The 18072-nt window shown below is 41.6% G+C and overlaps 1 protein-coding gene across 2 annotated transcripts in view; it reads left to right on the top strand.

Moving 5' to 3' along the window:
- Window positions 1-18072, top strand: part of HOMER2 (homer scaffold protein 2) — a 511148-nt gene that overhangs the window by 277610 nt on the left and 215466 nt on the right. The gene's annotated exons all lie outside the window — the stretch shown is intronic.

Below are 18072 nucleotides of genomic sequence, written 5' to 3'. Positions count from 1 at the left end.
CTTCCCCCTTGCCTTCCTTCTTCCTGTGGTACCGCGCGGTCATTCATGCAGACTCTGTCCGCGCGCGCTGTGCTTCGCCAGGATATTCCCATTCCAGGTCTGTGATATAGCGGGAGGCCCCGATCGCTCACAGGAGTTTTTTGCGCTGAAGTTACATTTTGCTAATCTGTCCTGGAAGAACTAAGAGCCATATGTATGAACAGATTTACCCATAGACACAGAATGGGTAAAACCCTTTGATACATCTGGCCCCAACTCAATCTTTAAAGTTCACAGGTTGTCGATGCTATTGTATAATACCCCACGCAGCTCTGGCCAGTTTCTTACTGGTTGCGTTTCTCTAGTCTGCCTGGTTTGTGGAGCAGTCAACTTTGGTCTCTGCTTTTCATTGCAATGGGTGTTTTTCAACTTTGGAAAAATTAATATGGTTTTCTACGCAGGAGGCCTGCGAGGTAGGCAAGCAAATGTTCTATCACGGGAATCATGGCTAAGTGAGTTAAGAGCTCCTCTTAGGGCGCCTGCTGTCCTCTCAAGGCCCCTTGTTCGAGGCCTGACCGGCCTAACTCGGCGTTGCATCGTTGCCAGGTAGGCAATCTAGCACAAGTAAATTGGATAATAGTAACACCTTCCAATTACAGCACTTAAAATGGCAGGAATGCAGTATGAAAGGTTATAATAAAAGCGGGTTATCAGTCGTGAATAACGTTGCTGAAATATTTCTGAGCTGGACTTGCTGCTCATACTAGTCCTAACGTGACCTGGAGGCGCGCGAGGAAGGGCATTCCCTTGTCACGCCAATGCTTTTTAAAATATAAATAGAACAGTGTGTAGTTGGGATGACCTTTCAGGCCGCCTATCTTCATTGCCAGTGCCCACCTTGTTCTTAGTAATGTGGTTCATATACCTGCATGGCATATTATAATTCCGAGGGGCAGCAGCTTGAACATCTTTTTTAGCTGGTCATTTACTAGGTTTTCACAACTCATTGCAGGAGTATTTTGTTTGAAGTTCATGATGCACAGGTCAAAAAAACGATCGAGGTTTACTCAGGCGCAATAGGCGTAAGCCCCTTCGTCCCCTGCCAGCCACAGCTGTCGTTAGAATCTTGAGAGAACCTTCAGTTGGGGCATACCAACATTGGACAGAAGTTGGGGGAGCAGTGTAAGCTCATGTCGAAGATACAAGGAATTAGGTGTATGTGCTGGTGGATTCTTCGCTGACATTTGACTGCATCATGTGTATCTTGGTGAAGAGTGAAGTGAGATGCATTTTGAAAACTCCATCTGTGCTGTGACACTCCTAGAATTACTGCATTGGAGAGACGAATGGATAGAGAAGCATTTTGGGAGCTTGCGGTCTGTTCATTGTCAGCCTCTTCATTACTGTAGTTTTTATTTCCCACAATGGCCAAGTTGAATTTGTCAAAGTTGTCAGTAAAAAAAGAGTTTTCGCCTTCACACTCATTGATTTGTTACCATTCCACTTTGCCACTCTCTATTTTACAACATTTGCCATCTTGGGATATGGCACTGCCTTTATTTACTTTGATAACTTTCACACAGCGAATAAAATTGGACCATCCTTTGATAATGTGACCAGGTATTTTCTAGTCTGACTAAGTGGCCTACTTCTGCTTTGGAAAGCCAATAGGTCTGCATTGACGGCCAGCATTTTGGCTACGACAGTGCTTGTTTAGCTTAGTCACTGATTTTTCAAAACTTAATTGTTGGGGGAGCTTCTCTAAACCCTCCACAATATAAAAAAAAAACAATCTAAAAAGCAAAAATATTTTATGGTCTAAACACATGTTGCCATAGTAACGTAGGTTTATGGAAACTTTATGTACGCATGTGTTACTTTTGAAAAGGCAGAAGGGCTGTCCCTCACAATGTAGCTAGCCAATGGACTGAAGAGGGTTGATCAATTTCCCCATGCTGTATGATTTAGTGAATGGAATAAAAATATGACTGACACATCATCAGACCAATGGATGAAGAGGGCTGACTGAAAGTGCCTTATAAGTAAGTTATGTATATAATTTTAGTAATTCAGGTCTTGGCTAAACCCACACCTATATTGAGATGTGATGGATGGTTTAACCCTAGACGCCACCTCCACTCTCGTAGAATGAGATTCCACCATCTCCCGAATTGAGGCAGTTCGCGAAGGCCTAAAAGAGGTCTATCATAACTAAGCCGCAGCGAATCTGGTAGTGTTTCACTTGACTACTAGGCATGTTGCCTCTAAAACGCCTTTATTTAACTATTGCAGGGAACAAGTGATCACTTACAGTGAGTGGCTTATCCATAACTGACTCAACTAGGCCTTAAAGGAAAGTACGGACTGGCATCATGGAAAATGTAATCCTAGACAGTCAACAGGCCTATCCTATCAAGACGTCAAAATATGCGCAATGAAAGCTGAAATGAAATGCTGCAGTGGTGCTGAGAGCTTCACGCACAAGCAGAATGTGCCCTTCCCTCCGTACATCCTGGTAAAAACGTGCACATAGTTTCTATTTTTGAAGTACACAAATCTATATTTCAACCAATGCAGACATTAAGAAGATAATATTGTATTTGAGTGACGACTGATGACGCCCACCCTGATGTTTGTTTGCATTCAGCACGAAATGCCACTTTGGAAAACTCCATTAAAGCGCAGGTTTCTTTTAGTTCAACGGTGTAGCACTAGCCAGCCAGTCGTCCCAGCATCACGCGCGCCATCCCAGTCAGAATCTGATGGGAGTCCATCCGTAAACACACTACGAGGGTTTAGGAGGGGCAACTCCTGCACCCAGGAGTCCAAAAACCACCCCTTTTCGGGGAATCACTGAATGTCGATGCATGAAGCACTGTGCAGCGTTTCCTGTTCCATAAAAGGGTTAATAGGAAATCGTTCTATAACTATTTTTTCCAAGGCGTTTCCTGCTCGGAATCTGGAATGAAAACTCGCACCACTAAGTGAATGTTCAGCTTCCTGCTGTCAGCTGTTCCCATGAAAAACAGTGATATTGCCAGCGTGAGAATCAACACATTTTTCGTAGGTACTGTAGGCGTTCATCTTTCGTATGTCTTGGTTGAATTTCTTGTGTACCTTTACTCGAGGTACCTCTTTATCACTGGCCGCATGCATGGTATCAGGAGATATTCTTTTAAGATCTCTTCCGATATGTATTTTTAAATGTACCAAGTTAATGTAAAGCGACGAACTATGGCGCAATAGAACATTGTATTGTGTAGCTGTGCGAGGATCGGGCCGGGGTAGTTTGGAAACAGAAAATGCAGATCACCGCGCTAGTACAAAGTATGACAAGCATTGGCATAGCCAATAGGTCTCGCCTTTGGGACCTTATAAGTGTTTAGCCATGCAACAGTTGCATAACTAAATACTTATAAGGTCCCAAAAGCGAGACCTATTGGCTATGCAAAGCGGCCGTGCGGCCGCGAAAGTAATGGTGATCACGATCACGATCAAACATCAAAGCGGCCATGCGGCCGCTAAAGTGAAAGTAATCGCGGTAAAGCACGGCGCGCGTGACCTCGCACCCGCGCACATGCACTGTAGCTGTAGGCTGGCCTGGTAGCACTTTTTGGAGCCCTCTCAATAAGTCTCGCCAGACCAGCGCATGCACTGGGTCAGGCGAGACCTAAAAAATTTGCATTTCTAAAGGATTTCATCTGCTACTTTTCAATTGTCTAGATAAGGCATCTGTTTAAATCCAAAATATAGCATTTTTTTGAACTAATTATGATTTTTTTTGTGTTCCTAGTAACTAACACTGAGAAGAGAATGATTGCAATTAATGTGATAAAACCTCACAGCAAGCTATTTAGTACTATCATTTCCATTAAATAAAAAGACAGTGTAGATGAAATGAAGTAGAACCATCTTTGAGATTAATCACAAACTATTTTAAATATCCATGAGTTTATATTTTGTTTAATACTTCTATAAAAGCATACTAAAATAATTGTTTACCAGTTGCCAGAAGATCCTCGTTCAAGCTGCTTTGTATCACCCACAAAGCCATACATGGAACAAGACCACTCTTCAAAATTCAAAAGTATTAGAAAAAAACCATGGGTGGCACATCCTTCTCTGTTCAAGCAGCCAAACTATGGAACTCTTTACCCCCAACATAAGATCCATGGTTAACCACCTTATCTTCAGAAAGCTACTCAATAATTGTCTCTTCCCCTCATAACCACCATACACGAACAGAAATATACAGCATATACCTCTGTATATAAGCATTTATTTGTACTATAGATTGTACCTATATATGTGTATTGCTTTGTATAAACGTGTAGAATATTTATTTAAAAATATAGATATTACGATCTAACCCACTGATTCAATAACTGGGATGTAATAGGAATTTCAACGGTAGGCGACCTATGGGTTAAGGGCGGGTGATTACGTTCAAGCGCCTACAGGACCAATACGAACTCGCACCCTCTGAACGATTTAGGTATATGCAGATTAGACATGCATTACAGGCAGTTATACCGCCAAACACCGCATTGCCAGAGGCATCTCCCTTAGAAGATAGGCTTCTAACTGACTACATGATGAAAAAGGCCACCTCTTTTACTTATCGTAAATTAATTAATAACCTACCGGACCCAACGCAGGCACTGAAGGACAAATGGTCCGTGGACCTAGGGGAACTCGACGACACAGACTGGCAGACGGCACTCTCATCACCGCGGGAAGTTGCAATACCCTCAAGATTAAGACTAATACAACTAAAGATACTACACCGGGCATACTACACTAGATTAACCCTGCATAAAAGAGGGAATGCCCTCCATCCGTATTGTCTGAGGGAATGTGGGGAGGAGGGTACGTTTTACCACACTATATGGCAGTGTCCGAAGATCATGACATACTGGGTGGCAGTGATGAGGACCATATCACAGACAGCAGAGGTGTCGGTGGTACCAGAGCCTAAAAGATGTTTGTTAAATATAAGAGAAACATAGCTAGACTGTGGGGCTCCAGATGCTTACCAATGATTAATGACTGGTGTGGGGACATGGACGAAGCTATGGTGGTAGAGAGGGCTGCACTTGTTAACCGGGGCTGTCCCCAGAATTGGGGGAAGGTGTGGGGAGCCTGTAATAAATACAGGGGCTTTCTCTGTGAACCACCGGAGTTACCAAGTGAGGAGCTCTTGAGTTGAAAAGGGGAGGAGATGCAGCCGCGTGGGCGGGATGACAGGTGTGATCCAGCATGTAATAGCTGTAACAGTGATATGTACAATGGCAAAAGAAACTGTAACAACCAACTGCACTATGTGTTCATATGTATGAATCTGTTAGGCCCTAACTTTAATAAAAAAGAAGTTTAAAAAAAAATATATATAGATATTCGTTAGCTGTGCTTATCAAATGTACATATTACTGATAGTTACATTATTCTATGTTTTTAACATGTATATGACTGCATAAATAAGTACATATTTTATCATAACTATCTTCAATTGCTTCACTATTCAATATGCTTCAATATATAATTAAATAAAATTAATTCAAAGTACAACACCACTTGAAAGCCGGAGTTTGTCCAGCGCATCTTTGAACTACATATACTACCTTGCTTTATGCATCTGTGTACCTTCCATGCACTTAGGGATCTATATATTTATTACTTTTCTTCTAATTCAGCATATCCAATGCACTACTCTATTTCTCACCCTATACCACTCAATAAATCTTCTACCTCAATTCTAACTGATCTCAAACCTCCTTCTACTGCTCATTCCAATGCACTACTACCCTATTACTAAGCCTATACCTCTATCAATAGATCTACCTCCACTCTCTCATTCTTCCCAAACCCCATACCAGAACTATGATCCCCAAAATAACCCTTTTTAGACTCTTTCCTGCTCTACCCCTCCTTGCATCATCTCATACCTCTTTTACTATTCTGATCCCCTTAAACAAGCCTTTCTAAACCTTTCCCTCTGAGTCTTCCCCCTTCCACCTCCCTTTTACTCATCCCAAACCTCCTCCCACTGCTATGACCTCCAAAAAAATAAAAACAAAAAAAGTCAAAATCCTTCCCTTTTCTATCCCTCCACTATCCTTTTCAATCAAAATAACAGACTAACACATCCTCCACTCAAATGAATTTCATATTTCACTATAATAATTCACCAAAAATCCTTTATGGGTTCCGAGCAAGCGCTATATAAATGCAAACCTTTTTATCCCTCCACTATCCTTCTCAATCCAAATAACTAACATATCCACCACTCACTTTCATTTTTCACTATACTAATTCACCACTAATCCTTTATGCGTTCCTGAGTAGCATGCTACTCGCTGAAAAAACACTTTGCCTCGTCTGGGGAAGTGAGCGCTATATAAATGCAATTACAATACAAAAATTCAAGAGAAGTCCATTATAGGTGGAGGTGGGCTCCCCGTGGTCTTGCGAGACCTGGGAACGAGGGCGCATGGCCCCTCCCTCTTGTGTAAAATTTCAGTCTCTGGAGGCTCGAGCTGTGGGACCACGCGGCCCCCATCCCACATAAGCTATATGATGAGGGCCCGAGGGATAAGTTTCCCAGGGCTGATAATGGCTCTGGGGGGCAGGGCATGGGGCTCCATCCCCTTTATTGAAATGAGGGGTCCTGGGGGATTGGGTCCCCAGGGCCTAACAAGGCTCAGGGAGATGTATAAAATATATATGGCCCTGGGAGATGGGGCCCCCAGGACCATAATAGGGTCGGGGAGGTGAGCCATGCAGCTCCCCCCCCCTCCCATTTATAAGAAAAAAAAAGGCCCTCGGGAATAGGGTCTCTACAGCCAGGCCCTGTGGCCAACCCACCCCTGCATGCGAGGGGCAGAGTTGGCCACAGGTTCTGGTCGCAGAGCAGGCCCTTTGGCGAACCCCAGCCGTTCACAATTGAAAAGTATGCTGTGGCCAGGCCATGTGGCCAACCTCCCACTGCACACTGCCTAAGGCTGTGCGCAGTGTGGGGTTGGATGTGGCCAACCCCCCGCTGAAGGCCATACACTGAGAGGGTTGGGTTTATGTATGGCAATTAACTATTACTTTGTTTAAAAAACCCACAGAAATTCACTGAAAAAAAGCAAAGGTTAAAGTAAGTTAGAGTAAGGTGAATTTGTCAGTGACATAATCTTAAATAGAAAAAAAACCAGAGAAATTCACCCGTTACATTTAGCAGAGTTAACTATAACTTTTCATCCCTGCCATGCACTGCTTATGACCTCACATATTACAGCACTTGTGACGTGTTCTATGGCATCATTTATGACCTCACTGATGTCATCCCAAATGACATAATTGATGACATCACTGATGAACTTGCTGACGACCTCCTCCAATGAGTGTACTAGTTTATATTATAGTTTACATAGTGGTGGGTAATGGTGGGTAACTACCACATTACTATTCTATCTGATTTTGTACAGCCTGTTTGCAGTAAATGGGTGTAACTGTTTACAAAATGCATGTGCTTCTAATGCATCATAGGTGTGTAGCAGTATTAATACGAAGAGTAACTATGTGTAGGTGACAGTTGACGATTTACATTCATTATGTTCCACTCAAGTTTTTTTGGTACTGTAGAAAAACTTCCCAGAAGGGCAAAGATTCTACGTACTACATACGAAGTATTGTGAGCAGCCTTAAGTTGTTTGACAGAATAGTCTCAGCATGACAATTTCTACTTACCATAGACTGTGTCCGCCAGGTATTAAGCTATGTACATGTTCTTGTTTTACTTCAGAAGATGGGTTCTCTGTAAAGTTTTCACCACAGTATGAAGGCTGCAGGTAGTATAATGTTTAGCACCTCGTTGCATCTTTTTTGCCAACTTTTGCATAGTGCACACTGTTCTTAGTAGATACTTTTTATTGCTCTATAGTGTATTCCTTATGAGAGTTTCACTGTCTGCAAACAGTCTGGCACAGGGTAAACACTCTATACAGTACTCCCTTCTCTACTCATATCAACTTCATTTCTCAATGTAGGGTTGGTAACTGTCAGGGGTTTGATACGGATCAAAGCTGTCCCTAGTAGGGCATGCCTTTTGGAACAGACATTCAGTATTTTTAGGAACTTGGCTTTCCCTGAACAGTTATATACAGATTGATCACCGTATACAATTAGGGTTTCCATATGTCTGTGGTTAATTGTTAATGTTTACTATGCTACCCGTGAAGTGTATGTTATAGGGTCAATGTGACCCATAACCCATGCTTTCTACATCTAAGGGAGTTACTTTTGTAATGGCATTAATGATGGCTTATATTCTCCTGAGCTATTTTGTACTTGCATTCAGAGCTCTAAACCTATACTCGTTTATAGAGCAATGTGTACAAAAGAAGCCTGGATAAAGGCATGAGTAATGCAATATGGGAGGTCATAAGCAGTGCATGGCAGGGAGCAAGTTATAGTTAGCTCTGACTATAACTGGTGAAGTACTGTTTTTTTTTTGTGTTCAAAACGTTAATGTTGTCACCGACAAATACATCGAACTAGAATATTACTTTAACTTTTGGTTTTTTTCTCCCAGGGAAAATGTGTGTGTGTGTGTATATGTGTATATGTATGTATATATATATATATATATATATATATATATATATATATATATATATATATATATTCACTGAAAAAACCATAGGTTTCACACATGTTATAGTTAGCGGAAATTTTACTGATAAAAAACCAATGAAATTCCCCCATTATAGTTAGTGCAGGCAACTATAACTCACGCGACCGCAATCCTCTGCTGATGCTAATACTGTATTTAGACACTTATTTGCCCATGTCTTCTTCCATACATTTTTAGCTATACATATATTACAAATATTTTTTTTTCATAAAGACACATATGTCATCAGCAGAAGATTGCGGTCGCGTGAATTATAGTTGCCTGCACTAACTATAACGGGGGAATTTCATTGGTTTTTTATCAGTAAAATTTCCGCTAACTATAACATGTGTGAAACCTATGGTTTTTTCAGTGAATTTGCAAGGTTTTTTAAATGCTAATTCCTAACTATAACGTGTGTGAAACCTATGGTTTTTTCAGTGAATTTGTACGTTTTTTTAAATGCTAAGTTACTTTACGCCATTCGTGGCGTGTGCGCCCACTTAACGCAGTTCGTTCCGTGCGCGCACAATAAGCACGCGGTGCGCTTCGCGCACCGCGCGCCCACTTTACGCAGTTAGTGCCGTGCACGCATGGTGGGCACGCGGTGCGCTACGCGCACCGCGTGCCCACGTTAAGCTAGATGGGCCATGTACGCACGATGCGCTTCGCACACCGTGCGCACATGGAGGACATATGATGCACTTCGTTTTGAAAGGTAATATTTTAATTTTTCGTAATTTTTATAAGCCATGCACAAATGGTGCCCTTCGGGCACCATTTGCACACGGGGTGGACAGAGTGTAATCGGCGAATTTAGCGGAAAAAAAAAATTCCGTTTTTGGCCTTGGGGAATCTTTGGGGACTCCCTCAACATGGCTATGTGTGTGGGAGCTGTCTAAACAGCCTCTTTACATGTTTTTGTGCTTTGTATTTTCATCATCACTCTCAGTGCGAGAGAGAAAATGGCGGCCGCCGCTTCCTGGTTTCGGCCGATTCGAATGTTTACTAAGATCTAAGAGCCAATCAGAATCGCGCTCGCGCACGCCACCGTACGCGTACGGTAAGCGTACCGTAAGTGCACCGTAAGCTGGCTCAGATATATATATTGATTTAAAGGCTATTTTCTCAGAATCTACTGAACAGATTTACACCAAACCTACAAAAGGCACTTCCTTGACCTGAGGACTACCTCTCTGCCAAATTTCAAGTAATTCTGTTCAGCCGTTCGGGCTGTAGCCCTGTCTAAAGGTCCTATGGAAAAATGCATGGGAAAAACGCGTTTTGGGACCCCCCTTTTATCTCAGCCCCCGTTTGACGAATCCCCCCGAGACTTTCAGGGTAGGAGCGGAGCGTAGCGCCCCACCTATTTTGAAAAATTCGCGAGGATTCGTCGACCGGCGCCAAAGTTATTCAAAATAGAATGTTGCGGATTTCCTATGGAAACGTGGTCCTAACTATAACTACCTACTGGCGACCGCCAGTAGGTAATATATATATATATATATATATGTGTGTGTGTGTGTGTGTGTATGTGTGTGTGTCTGCATATATATAATATGGGTGTAAATATTATTATGCTGGACAGAAAAATCCCCTGCATGTTGATAGACGGGAATCCCTCCTCTTAGTGCCCCAGTGACAGTGATATCTGGATCATTGGAAACAAATTTGTGATCATGAGTGAACACAGATTATGCATGTATGCTGTGAACTAGGCCTGTATCACAGTTTACATTTGCAGTCTGGTTAGACTAGGAGGGTCCCAACACACGCTAGCCTCATAATGGCAGCGGGCTACCCCTTTAAAAGGGAGCCGAGTATCATGAGTGCGGTGGTGGCAGGATACCATTTTTATAGTAAGTAATCTAGTAATATGGCCAGGCCTTCTGACCTGGGAGTAGGGCCTTTTAGCCCAATCATAGAAAGATACAGTGCTGTGTGCTCAATTCAACCTTGGCCTACATTGTGATAGATTTGGGGAGACAGCACATGCCTGTTTGAGTGCACTACAATGGTATGTACGGGAGCCAGTGTGTCCATCCAGTCCATAGGGACAGCACATGCACATTTGAATGTACCGTGCTTTTGTGTTCTTGAGTCAGTGAGTGCCACAGTACATGGAGGCAGCATGTGTTTGTTTACAGGCATCCCACTGGTAGGTACATATACCTGGGAGTGGTACATTATGTATAGGGTTACATACTTGTATGTGTGCAGCGCTAAAGATGCATGTGCGCCTGTGAGTGGTACATTGCATGAGGACCTGTGGCTGAAATATTGAGAACCTCCAGACTAGCTGGAGGAACATGTGGCTGACCCACCCGTCCCGGCCGATTTGTGGATTGCTGCATTCCTGATAGCTGGATGGGACACACTGGAGGAAAGAGGCAGGCTCTTTATTACAAAGGGGCGTGAAAACATCTCAGGAAGGAAATGGGGTTGATAAGGGAATCATAAAGAGTAGAGGTGGGGCTTTGTAACCTTTTGATGCACTTGTCACTGTGGCTGACATCCAGGCGTGATCCTTTAACTCCCATTGTCTGTGTTAGGGGCTGTAACAAACATTTGGAGATATTCCTACTGTGTTAGACTGCTCTCTGTTGGAAGAAAAGGACAGGAGAATATGCACTTCAAGGTGGGCAAACTACAGAACATGAACTTCAAAGACAGAGACACTAAATCATGTTTGTCTGGAAATGGATTATGAAAAGGGCAGCTTGAGACTCCCAAATTCTCAAACTGAAGCTATACATCAGCATGGAGAAGCTCAGCACAAGTTTTGCCTATTGTGACCAGGACTACGGGTCTGTGCCAGTGTCCCATGCTGGGTGAGGGACCATCACCCAAGAGTCACACTCACCTAGAGCACCAGCTTTAGCCTGACCCCAGACCAGAGGACTCTTTGAGGAGGAGATTATGTGCAGTTTGTGAGGACCAGTAGGGGTCCTTCTGAATGTATCTTGGCAGTAGAGTGTGAGATTCCGTTCAGACAAAACTTTGCACCAATTGGTCTCTTTAACCGTGCACCACCCTTTGGTGCACCATGACCCACAGAGAACTGTCGCCTTGTTTGTGCCACTCACACCCCCAATAAGGTGGGGGCTGCAATGAAGAATGAGGGCCATTATTCCAGTGTAGTGCTATATCGAAGAGAGCTGTCACCCTGGATAGCCCCAGGAAGAGGCCGTCAACCTTTGTTTGCTGATATGACCAACGATTGTCCGGAGAGGGGTGTGGTGAAGTGGAAAGACCGTCATTTGAACCAGTGTGCAACCATGAAGGAGAAGGGACAATGACCCGTTCAAAAAGAGCAATGATTTAACTCCCTTTATCTGGTAGCACCCAAGACATATAGCCGGATGCAGACTCACTTACCAAACGACTGGAGAAGTGCTGTGCACGTCTGCCATCTTGACCACAGCATCTCTACTCCTGCTCACTGCGGTGACAGTCACGTTCCTGGAGACACCAAACTATCACTCCAATGAGAACCATTACAACTAAGGACCTATTTGGCCTTGGGGGACTTCCTCTTGCATGCTGTGGTGCAGAGACACATTGGCTTTTGCAAAACAACCTCTAAGACTTGAACTCACTAGTGGAGCCTAGTTTGGATGTCACTCATGTATATGGGGACTAAACTGGATACTTGTACTTTGTGTTAAATGCTGCTTTTGTATTTATAAAAGCACATACTGGACTAGACAATTTATTGTGGTTGCTGGATGTAGAAGTATTTTTAGTTTTGAGTCTGTATTAGATCTCCACCTACCTCCCCCCCCAAGAATCCTTGGCCTGCTTGACCCGCACTACTACTAAGAGTTTAGTGCTGAAGGGGTTCTTGACCGAATAAGTAAGAGCTCATAGTTGGCCAAGCCCCAGGACATCAGGCGTGTAAGGCCTCAATGACTACTGTTGAGCCCAGTAACACCTGCTTGCACCGTGGCCCTGTGAAAGGGGTTATGACAGTGTTTTGTGTGTGCAAATATAATTAAAAAACACAATAGTGCTAGCACCGATGCTCGTTTTAGTGTGTTTGATATTACAATGGCCTTGGGGCTTGGAGTGAGGGTCATTGGAGTGTCTTAGAACTTAATACCAATTATTTGAATGAAACCTTCTGAAAATCCTTTGAGGTGTGTTGGATGTTGACAGCGACTAGCTTTTATGATCATTTTGGTCTGTGCAACATATCTAAAGCAATAAAGTCGGTATATAGGCTGGGACTTTTGCTTCACATGTTTGCACATTATTATTCTTCGGTATATCAGGACTGCGGTTGAAATCCTACTTGCACCACAAGGAGAAGATTTCAATCACCCACTCCAGTAAATGCAAAATGAAAGACTTTTTTAGTAGTTTGCAAGACGACTGTGGTGATTATTTGGTCATTCCTGAAATCTTTTTAAGGTCTTGCAACAGACCGCTCTAGATGTCTGAGGCAGTATTGGATACACTACTCCACAAAGCCCATCCTTGCTCCTGATTGGAAGGTTTTCAGTCTGAAGTTGCCTTGCTCGCGTTTGTCCCTTTCTGTGTTTGACCAACCTGCAGGAGTTTTTGTGTTTCAACATCTGTAGATTTACCATTTGTCCTACATCAAGCACAGCATTGCAAACAGAGCCATGTTTAAACACTAGTTTGCTGCCTTTTAGTGTCGCCTACTGGTCACTAGAAAAACTGCAGCAGAAATGTGTAAGATGCAACACTGATCTTAACAGACATTGAAGACTACTTTAAACACACATTGTCACTCTTGTATGTAAAGGTAAGCGAAATCGAATGCCATTTGCCAATGCTTGTTACATATTGGCAATACAATACTACCCTTCCAGGATATCTGGATCGGACTACAGTACATACACACCTTACATAGCTGATAGAGAAATGTTGCCCAAGACTCAGTCTTTCTTTAAGATAGAGATTAGTAGTTGAAGATGACCTTGAGTATCAGTATTTCTGTCTGGCCTAATTAAGATAACAATGTATGGGGGCGTGGTTAATGCCACTGGCTCTTCAGTCCAAGAGACTGTATTAATTATTACTGCCCTTTAAGAGCCTTTATTTGCGGAGTGTACCTTTTATAAATGCTCCTTCCTTCCAGTTTAGGGATACCCACACTGGGATGAGCAATCATCTTAGTGTACATTCTTTGAGCTGCTAGATATCTGAATCTTTTGAATAACATTTCCTTTGTGTATTCATGCAGTACACACCAAAACTTATTTTTTAATCGGATTTCTGTTTCTCTCACTGTTACTCGCATAATGATTTCTTCAGCAATTTAATGTTTGGCTTTGGTTTTGTTGGCATTTATATGTTGGTATCTTATCAGTTTATTATTATTTTTTACAACTTGTTCTATATTTGTAGTACTTTTACTATAGAGTTAACATATAGATCTTGCTTGATTTGACGTATGTACAGTCCAAGTTAAGTCGTGGGCCAGTTGATGAGCATTTACTTAAATATTTTCTGTGGGTTGCCTCTTAAATGCAGGATATATACTTTGGTGCCTCTTGTACACCAAAAGACTTGGGTGGATTTACCAGCTGATAGCTCCAGCTCCATTGAGAATGTGTATTTATTGAGAAATTAAGGGGCATTCTGAGTGCATGATCACTCGGGTAAGTGGGTAGAAACGTCAAGGACTTGACGTCCTGAAAGTTCAATTCATCATAGTCTAACATTGAATAGGAACCAAAACAAGTGAGGCTGAGATAGTATTTCCCCTGATATGTTGCCTATTTTTGTCCTCTAAACAAATATCCTTGTTTAAAAGCATGATCTCTAATAGCATCTTGTCAAAAATACAACCGGGCTGTGCATATAGATTGAATAGTAACAGTTGGACTAGTTCATGTTGAGTAAAGAAAGGGAATATGAATACTTTAAACCTAGCATGTGTTTGCTAGTGATTTTGAAGAAGGCATAGGCCAAGAGATGTCCGTTATTAGCAAATTAACTAAACCTCGCTTAGCATGACCATTGCTGTGTTGTAATTTTCAGTCCTCTTAGCATATTGTGACCCACTATTGGCTTCACTATACCCCAGTTTGACACATGAAGAGTTTAGTGCATTTTCACTGCTCTTGATATTTTCTTCCACCAGTTGTGTCTCTAGAGGGAGGCCAGATAGGGCCCGCAACCCTGCTCTATTTGTCCTAGTGCCTCCCCCACTTCGTGCCCCAGCACCACAGCTGCTGAATGTACTACAATGCGACACAAAAAATAAACACTGCACTTTTTAACACACATTAATTGTACAGCTATCTTTCATTGCAATGAAGTGTTTGCTTAAAATTTGTAAATCTGTCTTTTTTATGCGTGTATACGTGTGTGTGTGTGTGTGTGTGTTTATATCTATATATATAGCCTCAGTTTCCTTACCTACTAAGGTGAATAATGCTTTTTTAAAATGCACGCAAGTTTAATGAGCTTACTAAAGGAAAGAATTCTTATCGCACCATGAGACTCAATGTCCCACAAGGCAATGGAACACGCCCACTGGGGGCGTATATACTAATGAATGATTAAAATTAAGGAAAACAAAATGTGGTGCGCTTTTCATTACTTGCCTGTTGCCCATGAAGAAGGGATTGGTATCCTGAAACGCGTCTGCATGAAGTGATTTAAAATGAACTAAGAAAGCAGGCTGCATTTCACTAAGGCAACGTGAGTGACCTCCTATGCGCAGGCATATTGGTTTAAAAAAAAATATATAGATATATATATATATATATATGTAGTTAGCTTTATACATTTGAATCAAATTTGTATGTAGTCAAATGCAGGGTTTTAGCGATTCTGTATCTTGCTTCTTAGTGGTAATGGCCTGGGAATTTGGCTGATCTGTCCTGGGGTGTTTGCATAGCTGCTGCTAGAAGAAGATTCATCTTCATCAGGACTCAGTCCTACATTTTCTGTTTTAATTTCATCTTCGCACAGCCACTTTCTTCCTTCCAGTATCAAAATACTCTTCTGATAGACTCAGGGGAATTGTAAATTTATATCCTGGACAACCTCCTTTCGGCGAAAGAGGATAAGCAGTCATGGCTGTGACGGCGTTATTGTCAGTGCTTTAAATGGGCTGGTGCTGTCCGGTACTGAATACCTACACTTCTCAACACTCCTGCAATAGGTTTAATGGGAGAGTCCCAGCACTACTCAGGGCACTGTATACCTGCACTTCTATATTTCCACTTAAAGCACTTATTATTGTTTGAATATGTATTCTATTTTTGATACCTGATACGCCTTTATGAATCATTTTTGTGTAAATAACCAACTGCTAATAAAAGTTACCAATTCTTTTCTTACACTTTCCTTTACCTTTCCCTGCTATTTATTCTCCTCACTCTATAGATCAAAATGTGGCCTATAACCATACATTAACACACACAAAATCTAACCTGCTGACTTAATAGGGTGAGCAATTTCATTTACCTTTTCTTATCACATATACAGCCTCTCAATACACGAGACAGCTGAATCCTTTGATTCTGAAGAAAGTCAACAGACCCATAGGGGCAACATAGGCTGAAACATGTCGGCCGAACTTTCACTAGGTGCATTGGACATATAATTATCCAAACAAGCACCACCTGTCTTTTTTAACCTTTTTCCCCCTCCCCTATGAAAATAAAGATAATCCACACAGGAGAGAAATCTTTTAAATTGTTTTATTTTTGCACTTTTCCTATTCATGACAGTTGTATACCCAACAGTCTCCCTCCTGGTGGAGTATAATGAAGACCTTGACAACAGGACACTTGGGTGCTAAGACCCAATGATGTCCCACTTAATCAAATAAGTGGAGAACCAAGATGTACTGCTGTCGTGCCAGTGTGGCTGGGGGTCTTCATTACAAATTTCCAAGAGACTCTGGAAAATGAACTACGTGATTCATTTGTCCTGATTATCTTATGACTAGCCCAAGAAGCTGAATAAATGAATCTCTACTTCTCTACCCCCCCCCTGATTTTTAAAATGTTCTTCTTTGTAGCCTACAGTTTGGATCAGGTGGACATTGCCACTGGACTATTAATTTGTGTACATGTGCCGCAGCAACCTGGAGGGTTTAGCATCGTTGTTATATGTTGCTGTTTGTAAGAAATTTCAATAAAAACATATTTTTTTTTTAAAGATTGTTGAAATGATTTTTCTGATTTTTGTAATTTGTAGGCCCTTTTGAATCTGCACTGTAAAGAAGTTCAAGGACTTCAAACTGAATAAATGCTTCAGGAATAAAAGCATCTTGGATAAGTCTTCCTTGAAATTGAGAACAAGTTTTGTTTACTCAGGGATTAGATAAAGGCTCAGATGGGATGTATGAATCCTTATTAGTGTTAGTGCGCATTTCACAAAGACAATCCAAGTGTGTGCCGTATCACCAGTGCTTGAAGCGTGCAAGGTCAAAATTAGGCTAACTTCCTATTGCATAATTACTCAAAATGACAGCAAGATGATGCGAGGTCACTCTGAGTTACTTAAGGATCCCAACACTGCATTTATTGATATTTTTGGCACAAAATGCACATTTGTATCCAAAAGGGACTTGAGGATGTATTTTGGGCTGAGAAAATAGCACTAAATGCAATAGAATTGTAACCGCATCCAACAGTCACTTGTGCTCTGTTCCTGAGCTCTTGAGCAGGCATTGTTGCCCAAAATTACGCACAATTATGCAAAATGGTGTAATTATTTAATTTTTGCTTCTCTTTTGTCATGGGTAATGCAAAAGTGACTCTGATTACTCCGCCGCAATAACATTTTGCCCAGACCTAGTCAAAATTTGTCTTCATTTGAGTTAGAAATGTGGGTTCTTGTAAACACTTTTTTGTTGGTAATCAGTGAGAAATATTTATTAAAACTATTGTTGCAGTTGGTGTAAAGTACCCTTTTGTGTCCTTTTACATTATAAACTGGACTGAAAAAGAACATATCCTTAGGAAAGCCTAGGCCAATTTTATATTAGGCTAGAATGTGGACCAGATATACAAAGCTTTTTTGCCTTCACAATCGGTTGCGGCAAATAATGTTATGAAGGCTACCTGGAACATGTTAAGAATATGTAAATCCCTTACATCTTATTCATGTTTACCATCTCACTTCTTTTTTTGCTTTCTACCTGAAGTATCAAACTTTAATAGTATTTAATCAGTCTATGATTTTGATACCGCAAGATTGTTGCTATGGATTCAAGGAAATAGTTGTTTTAGTTTATTATTTTGCAGTGTTGTAGGGCTGTTAAATTATTTTGTCTGAAATCAGATTGTATATTTTTTATTTATTTGGTGGGCCACTTTTACAGAATTGCTGTGCAAAGTAATAAGATGATAAAATGTTACTGAGTGTGCTTTGAACAATATTGAAACACCTTCTTGTCTTGTTACAGATAAGTCCTCCTTGTAACTCTCTCTCTCTCCTGT

This window comes from Triturus cristatus, chromosome 3_1, assembly GCF_964204655.1.
Source record: "Triturus cristatus chromosome 3_1, aTriCri1.1, whole genome shotgun sequence".
Taxonomy (NCBI): Eukaryota; Metazoa; Chordata; class Amphibia; order Caudata; family Salamandridae; genus Triturus; species Triturus cristatus.
The sequence above is the reverse complement of the archived record's forward strand: the minus strand, read 5'-3'. Positions and strand labels throughout refer to the sequence as shown.